This window comes from Larimichthys crocea, unplaced genomic scaffold, assembly GCF_000972845.2.
Source record: "Larimichthys crocea isolate SSNF unplaced genomic scaffold, L_crocea_2.0 scaffold635, whole genome shotgun sequence".
Lineage (NCBI taxonomy): Eukaryota > Metazoa > Chordata > Actinopteri > Sciaenidae > Larimichthys > Larimichthys crocea.
Genome location: NW_020858364.1, coordinates 7,529 through 16,982, shown reverse-complemented (window position 1 = coordinate 16,982; position 9,454 = coordinate 7,529). Strand labels below are relative to the sequence as shown.

The following is a 9,454-nucleotide window of genomic DNA, read 5'->3' as shown; positions in this document are numbered from 1 at the left end:
CAATTTGTTTCAACATGCTCATTACTGTTCTGAACGTCTTTTAATGGCAAACATAAAACAAAGGATACAAATTTAAACAAATGTATTACCACATTTTATCGAATGTCTTTTGTCGAAATTAAGGGAGCTTAAGGTTCACAGTGTCTTGATGTTACAATCTAAGCAGGGAACCATTGTATTATACATATGCAAGCAGTAACATGTAAATAAAAATCGAAATTTCAGGCCGTGTTATTTCAAGTTACTGAGGTACAGTCTGTCCCTTGGTGACATACTCATTTCCGCCTTCACTCTGGGATAGCACCAGAGCCTTCAGCATGTCAGCGGAGTTCAGGACCCCAGCAAGGTAAGCAACCTTGTCAGCCTTGAAATAGTTCATTGATTTAACAGTGAAACAGTATGTGACCATTCACCTCCATCTATTCAAATAAAGACGTTTAATGCTCAACCCTCGGCCATTTCACTCAGGGGCTGCTCCTCACGCTGCTTCTGCTTGAACTTCATGTTACCATGCTGGAGCACTCCACCAGTCATCTTCGTAGATGCTATTCTTCTCTCACCACTTGAAGCCCAGGGATCTCCAATAGCGTTCTGTTTTCAAAAAAAAAGGGGTATCCACACTAAAAGCTTTAATAGATCCAAATTTTGTAAGAATTTCATGTATTGTGAAGTAAAGATTACTCACATCAGTGGCTTCCAGCTCAACTTTGTAGTCAATGCTAGCCACCAGTGATCTGACCCATGCTACACATGGGGAAGTCGTAGGGGTTGGTGGTTGTGATAAGTGACATTTCTAGAGATCAAAATGCATGGCAGTTCATGGATTGTTAGTATTAAAACATGTCAGGTTCAACATTGCTACAAACAAATCAGTCTTTTTACCACTGCAGATCAGGTTTGCTGGTTGGTCATCATCTGGAGAGATGTGTAGCCTCTTTCATTCAGGAGGGAAGCTGGAAGTCACTCTGGACTTTCTCCAGCCGATCTTACAAAAACGTGTTCATTAAGCACAGCCTGGTCAATTCTAAATTTAAACGTGTTTTGTATATCTTATGAAGAATTGTTACTCACATGTCTCAATATCAGCTATAGCATGTTTGCCAGTTGCGCACGGAAATGGGATTCTGATGATTTTACCTGTTTTGAAAAAAATGAACTTTTCCCTTCCTCATGTATAACATTCATCTCTTTCACATGTAGGCATTCCTCCATACTTACAAAACGAGAAGAGTTGTCATTCCTTATAGTTTTGGCTGTTACCATAGGCCTACAGAGGGGATTTGGCTACTGCAATTAATTGATCCTCCAGACCTCCTATTATTCCAGGTTTAAAACTGACATTCAGCAAATGACTGGAGAACATCATTCAGTTCAAAAAAGTCTTGATTGTCATCAATTGTAACTCCCACCTTTGCACCGGTGTCCCTCTTATTGTCACCACTAATCTTGCGATTGTTGCCGACCCCGTTTATGTATTCGATGATTCACGTTCCTGTTTGTGTTCAAGTCTTTTTTCCAGCACCAGATTATCCTTTACTGGGAAGGAAACAGAGTACCTTGTCAGAATTTGATCAACCATATCTTTGATTTATGTTCAACATAAATAATACAAATGTGTCAAACTTTACGGATCAAGACAGACTGGTTCTCCCTATTGTTAAATAGAAAACAAGATTTTTTGACTGAAATAGAAACCCTCATACACTTAAATTCCGCAGTTGTATTAACTTAATTTAACTAACTTACACTAAGCATGAACGAAAAGCGTGTCAGAGGACAGAGAAGATGTGGGGTGGATGCCTCCATACGCTTCTTGCCTCTGTTCGGCACTTACAATTCCGCATGTACACTGCGAGCCTACCTTGTAGGGGTTCACAGTGGCACAGAACAACCAGGTAGGTCTGAATAGGGATCATAGCGATTCAACAGTTAAATTTGTGTTTTCCTCATTTAGCCATTTTAAATATTTTGTCTTTTTTAATTCAGGCAGATTACGCAGCAGTTCTTACGTAGATCATCCATGCGCATAACGCTCTTAAGGTTATACAACACAGAGTGCTTCCTTGAGATGGGTCATCAGGCATGGTCCTTCAATTTTATCAAACTGGGAGGGTTCATTGGAGTACGTCATCTTCTTTAACTGTTCCCTCCTGCGAACAGGACCAATTTTTTGGTTTCTTTTTCCTCCAGTGAGAATTGATCACTATGAATTTCCCTTTGAGTTTGATTTAATGATACCCAACCTCCTCAGTGTCCAGGACTTTGCCCAGTGACTTTGCCACCATCTTCTTGACGATTGTTCCCTTACGTACAGCTCCTTAGCATCACTCACATAGCGGCAGCCTTGGCATCAAAAAGGTTTGCTCTGGGCTTCAAGTCTTCCCTTCTGGCTTACGGAGGTAAATGGCAGTTGCCATAAACGGCATCTCTGGTCGGTACTCCTGGTGCCGGCTTGTTTGTCTGTTGTAAACTCACAAAGGATCTGCATTTAAGGCTGAATTCCATATTAGGACACACAGAAACCTGAACTTGACATTTTGTGACACTGAAATTTTGCATACACTAAAGCCTGTTGTTGTTTTTGTTGCAGTTAGTTTATTAGTCTTTGTCAGCTTTAGCTGGTACTGAGAAATAAATACTGCATTGTAGTTTTGTCAAAAATGAATAAACTTAAGCCATTCCTTGACTGACTAACGTTTGCATCTGTATTCAACACTGATTAACGAAAATAAAAAACAGTTTAAGGTTTCCTTACTGACCCCTTCTGTACCAAGCTATTCACACCTGTTCAAAAGCAGATTTACTTAGATTAGATGAGAAAACACACATTAGGTCAAATGTTTCTGTCAACTTTAGATTAGATAAAATTGCATTGTTAAGCTTAAATCATAACTTTAACATGATTTTGTCTACAAGTATAAGAGGACATAGTTTTACCACCAGCTGGATCTCCAGGTCTTCCATCACCACACTGCTGTTTACTCAAGGACTCCTATATTGACTGGCATGTTGCTATAACCACAGCCAATCTAAATATGGAATGCATGCCAATGTGGGAATGGAGACAGTGGTAGTGGATATAGATAAAAAAACATGATGTAATTATAACCAGGACGTGAGTTCTGCTTCATTAGTACTGCAATTAAAGTTTATTTTGGGCTTTGAACACCATGTTTGCCAGACTATACACACATATAAAAAGACATCAGTGTTTTCTAAATTAATTAATTCAGTTTAATTTGATTAATTATAATAAATAATTAAAAACATATCCCTTTGATTGTTTAATTTCTCTACTCCAGTAATGTTATCTACAGTTTTGCAATTGTTCTTATACTATATGTTATCTAATAATTCTTCATTTAAAATATGTTTAAACATTCAATTTCAATGAAAACTGAAAGTACTGATTACATTTTAGTCAGTATTTCAAAGTTGTGTTGTTTTACAGAATGTACACCAATCTAAAAATAATCAGTGTTCTATTTCACTTCATTATTAATTCAGTTTATTTGGTTAAATCAAAATAATAATAATAAAAATAATAATTTCAAAATAATGTAATTAATTAATTTAAATCATGAATTTAATTGTACAATTTTAACACCACAAAAAGAGTGAGTATATATCTCAGAAAGTAATATATTTGTAGTTTAATAAACATCCCTAAACATTAATCAACATTTGCTGATGAGATTACTATGAAATTATTGTGTTTATTTGAGCCCTGTGTCGTTATTATAATTATTAAAATATATACCATTATAATCTACAGCACTGAAAGATGAAAGATGTTCATTTTTTAGTTATTAAACATTTAATTTTATTTTATTAGGTTTTATTTTATTTTTGTTGTTTTGCCCAGAGACAGTACAGTGTGTATGACATGTAGCATGTTTGCCAGCAAGCACAAATCAGAAACAGTGTCTTTGAAGTCTTTGAATTCCAAGTGAAACAACATTTCAAATTCTTATTTAACATTTTTCTAAAAATCTCTAAATGCTGCCTCGAAATGATCATGCCTTGTAAGAACATCACCTCATCATGACTTTATCATAAAGAAGAAGAAGAGATACTTGTATTAATCCCTCGAGGAGAAATTATTTTTTTCACCCAGTTTTATGTACATTTTAACCCAAAATACACACACACATGTTTTTATGTACACATGGTTCACATGCAAATGTGAAGAGAGATGGTGGAGTGATGGGCAGCCACCCAGAGCAGCGTTATACAAGCAGCTGTGGGGGGTTCCAGTTACTTGGCAATGCCCAGGAGGTGAACTGGCACCTCTCCAGCTATCAGTCCACCACCATACTTTGTTCCATACTGGACTTGAACCGGCCTAAGCCTTGAAGAACTACCTGGACAAAATAATAAACACTAAAAGTACATGTAGCATGATGAGACGGAATTCTTTCTATCCTTTAAAACAGACAATAAAAACATTTCACCAACCCTTACCTGTGTGTCCAAATCTGTACTGTCATGATAACATCAATTGACCCAAGCAGCTTCTCTGAAGCCTTCTTGTTGTCCATGAACTGGCCATCAGGATGACACTGGCATTCAGCACCTGTATCTTTGATGAAGAGTTAATGGTGTGTGTGCATTTTCTTTTAATAGTCTGTCATCAAAAATTATGTTAGAAATCCATGTACCTCTGCTTGAAGTCAGCATGGGGATTCTGCTGGGGAAACCTTTTCTGCAGATTCTGATACCCTCCAGCACACCGTTACACCTGAGCTGGTGGAGACCAGGTAGTTCTCCATCAGACCTGTAAGAGAGATTCCTCATTTACTTCTTTTTTCATTTGTTTGTGACAGTAAAAAAAAGTAAACCATACCACAACCAGTCTACCCCTAAACACCACTGGATTATGTTCATGTACCTGGAGTCTTGACTCATGGAAGTCAGACAGCGCACAAAGTGAGGATGTGTGCCCTCAAGGGTCATCAGCGCCCAAGTTCTCCTGGAGAGCCAAAAAGTGATTGTGCGAAATGTCACAATGAGGTTGAATATGAACTATAGATATAAAAAAAAAACCTTACTCCGAACTGTGAAGAAACGTCGCTAGAACCACCCTTCTCTTGCCTCCCTTCTTGCCAACCTCTGTGGAAAAGGAGACATTGTCAAGTGAGACACTATATTACATGAATTCACCACAATTATTAAAATATACATAATCAATGCATGTTAAGTTCAAGGAATTAATTTACCCTAACAACAGGGGGATACAAAAGCGCCAGCAATTAACTGAGGATTTCTGGTAAACTGCACAAAGACTCATTCAGTGGGTCCTTGTTCTTTCCAGCCAGCCGATGATATGTAGTCCACAGTCCAGCTAGTGCACCAGGGAGAAGTGGGCCTCAGCTTGCCTTGTGCGGCTTTGGCTTCTCAATGCTTTGTTTTGCCAAGAGCGTGCTACAGCGTTCTTGAAGGAGTCGGTGGCCTTGGGGAACATGCACTCCTCTTCAAGGATGAGAAGATGCCCATGGGCTGAAAAAAGGAAGTGAAAAAGTGTGAAAAAGATATACAACGTTGAAGCAATTAAAAACATTAGAAAAAATGACAAACAATAAATGATTACCTTTCACATAGCCAATGCAGGCAGCCAGCCAGCCAAAGTCAATGAACTCCCAGACAACCCCCTCGTACTCATCGCTCCCAGGACAAACATGGTGGGTGGTGAAAACTGTTGCGTTTCCATTGGTGAGTTGATGCACAGCTGTTCCAGTGTGTGAATGGTAGGGCACATATATCAGCAATGTCTTGCACCAATAAGAAGACATTGTAAAAAAAAAAAAAAAAACACCAGCAGCTAATTGTTGGAAATGAAGCACATCAAAGATTTCAAAGCCGCAATGTCCAGGACACCCATGAGTATGCCTTGCTGTTAGTGTCCAACTCTCTTGAACGGACACCATCCACAAGAAAACATCTTTCATAGATGGACTTGGCCAGAGCAGTCACTGAGTTATTCACCTGGATAAAACAAAAGTCAATAACCATTTGTAAAATGCCATTACTGTTCTGAACTCTTTAATGGTACAAATAAAACAAAGAGATACAAATTTAAAATGTATTACACATTTTTATGAAGTCTTTTGTCGAAATTAGGGCTGTTCACATGTGTCTGATGTTACAATCTAAGCGGGACCATTGTATTATAATATGCAAGAGTACATGTAAATAAAATCAAATTTCAGGCCTGTTATTTCAGTTACCTGAGGTACAGTCTGTCCCTTGGTGACATACTCATTTCCGACCTTCACTCTGGGATAGCACAGAGCCTTCAGCATGTCAGCGGAGTTCAGACCCAGCAAGTAAGCAACCTTGTCAGCCTCTGAAAATAGTTAATTGATTTACAGTTAATACAGTATGTGACCATTAACCTCCATCATAATAAAATAAAGACGTTTAATGCTCACCCTCTGTGCCATCAGGCTCAGCCTGCTCCTCACGCTGCTTCTGCTTGAACTTCATGTTACCATGTGGAGCACCCACCAGTCATCTTGTAGATGCTATTCTTCTCCTCACCACTGAAGCCCAGGATTCAATAGCGTTCTGTTTTCAAAAAAAGGTATCCACACATAAAAATGCATTTAATAGACAATTTATGAATGAATGAATTTCATGTATTGAAGTAAAGATTACTCACATCAGTGGCTTCCAGCTCAACTTTGTCGTCAATGCTAGCCACAGTGATCTGACCCATGCTACACATGGGGAAGTCGTAGGGGTTGGTTGTGATAAGTGACATTTCTAGAGATCAAAAATGCATGGCAAGTTCATTGGATTGTTATGTATTAAACATGTCAGTTTCACATTGTACAACAAATCAGTCTTTTTACCATGAGATCCCAGGTTTGTGGTTGGTCATCATCTGGTAGAAGATGTGGTAGCCTCTTTCATCAGAAAGCTGGAATGTCACTCTGGACTTCTCCAGCAGATCTACAAAAAGTGTTCATAAGTCACAGCCTGGTCAATTCTAAATTAAACGTGTTATATTTGAGAATTGTTACTCACATGTCTCAATATCAGCACTAGCCAGTTTGCCAGTTGGCCGAAATGGATTCTGATGATTTACCCTGTTTTGAAAAAAATGAACTTTTCCTTCCTGGCAATGTATAACAATCTCTTTCACTGTGGATCTCCTCCATACTTACAAAACGAGAAGAGTTGTCATTCCTTATAGTTTTGGCTTACCATAGGCCTCAGCAGGGGATTGGCTGCAATAATCTGATCCTCCAGAGACCCCTATATCCAGGTTTAAAACTGACATCAGAAATGACTGGAACATCATCAATTCAAAAGTCTTGATTGTATCAATTGTATATGCCCACCCTTTGAGGTGTCCCTCTTCTTGTCCCACCAACTGAGATTGTTGCAAGTACTGGATGCACGTTGGTGTTCACAGTCTTTCCAGCACAGATTCTCCACTAGGAGGAACAGAGACTTTCAGAATTTGATCAACATACTGATTATGTTCAACAAAATAAACAAATTGAAACTTACGTGATCAAGACAGACTGGTTCTCCCTATCTGTTAAATAGAAAACAAAAATTTTTTTGACTGAAAAGAAACCTCATACACTTAAATTCTGCAGTTGTATTAACTTTATTTAACTAACTTACCATAAGCATGAACTGAAAAGGTTGTCAGAGACAGAGAAGATGGGGGTGGAGCCTCCATACGCTTCTTGCCTCTGTAGGCATTACACTTCAGCATCGTACACTGGGAGCCACTTGTAGGGTTCACAGTGGCACAGAACAACCCAGAGTAGGTCTGAAAGGGATCATAGAGATTTCAACAGTTAACTTGTTTTCCTCCATTTAGCCATTTTAAATATTTGTCTTTTTTAATTCAGAGTACTCAGCAGTCTTACGTAGATCATCCATGCTGCATAACGCTCTTTAAGGTTTTACACACCAGAGGCTTCATTGAGATGGGTCATCATGGCCATGTCCTCAATTTTATCAACTTGGGAGGGTTCATTGGAGGACGTCATCTTCTTTAACTGTCCTCTCCTGGAACAGGACATTTGTCTCAGTGAGAACTGATCATATTGAATTTCCATTTGAGTTTGATTTAATGTACCAACCTCCTCAGTGTCCGGACTTTGACATGACTTTGCCACCATCTTTCTTGAGATGTATTCCCTTTACGTACAGCTCCTTAGCATCGGTCACATAGCAGGCAGCCTTGGCATCAAAAGGTTTGCTCTGGGCCTCAAGTCTTTCCCTCTCTGGCTTACGGAGGTAAATGGCAGCTTTGCCATAAATGGCCATCTCTGCGTCGGTACTCATGGTGCCGGCTTGTTTGTCTGTTGTAAATCACAAAGGATCTGCTATTTAGGCTGAATTCCTGTAGACACACAGAACCTGAACTTGAAATTTTGCTGAACACTAAATTTTGCAGACACTAAGCCCTGTTGTTGTTTGTTGCAGGGTAGTATTCAGTCTTTGTCAGCTTTAGCTGGTACTGAGAAAAATACTGCAGTGTGTTTTGTCAAAATGAATAACTGAAGCCATTCTGACTGACCAATAGTTTTCATATGTATTCAACATGATAAAGAAAAATAAAAACAGTTTAAGGTTTCCTTACCTGACCCCTTTCTGTCAAGCGTATTCACCACCTGTTTAAAGCGATTTAATTAATTAATTTAGAAACACAAATTAGATAAGTTTCTGTCAACATTTAGAATACATAAACATGAATTGTTAAATAAATCAAACTTTAACTGATTTGTCTAAAGTATAAGAGGACATAGTTTTACCACCAGCTGGATCTCACAGGTCTCTATCACACACTGCTGTTTTAAGGACTCCTTATATTGAACTGATTTCTAAACACAGCAATCTAAATATGAATGCATGCCAAATGTGGAAATGGAGACAGCGATAGTGGATCAATAAAACACATGATGTGTTTATAACCAGACTTGAGTTCTGCTTCACTCAGTAATGCAATCAAAGTTTATTTTGGGCTTTTGAACACCATGTTTGACAGACTATACACAAAATATAAAAAGACATCAGTGTTTTCTAAATTAATTAATTCAGTTTAATTGGATTAATTCATAATAAATAATTAAAAAAATCCCTTTGATTGTTAATTTCTCTACTCCAGTATGTTATCTACAGTTTTCAAATGTTCTTTACTATATGCTATTAATATTCTTAATTTAAAATATGTTTGATCATTCAATTTCAATGAACACGAAGTACTGATTACATTTTAGTCAGTATTTTTTAAGTTTTATTTGGGCTTTTTAACATCATGTATTTTTACAGAATGTACACCATCTAAAATAAATCAGTGTTCTATTTCATTTATTAATTAGTTTATTTGGTTTAAATAAAATATATAATAATAATAATAATAATTCAAAATAATGTAATTAATTAATTTAAATCATTAATTTAATTGTACAATTTAACACCACAAAAA

General features: G+C 37.6%; 1 pseudogene; it reads right to left on the bottom strand.

Annotated features, from left to right (window-relative positions):
- Positions 1-444: 444 nt before the first annotated feature.
- On the bottom strand, positions 445-8,808 carry LOC109138401 (myosin heavy chain, fast skeletal muscle-like; annotated as a pseudogene).
- Between the last annotated feature and the right edge of the window lie 646 nt (positions 8,809-9,454).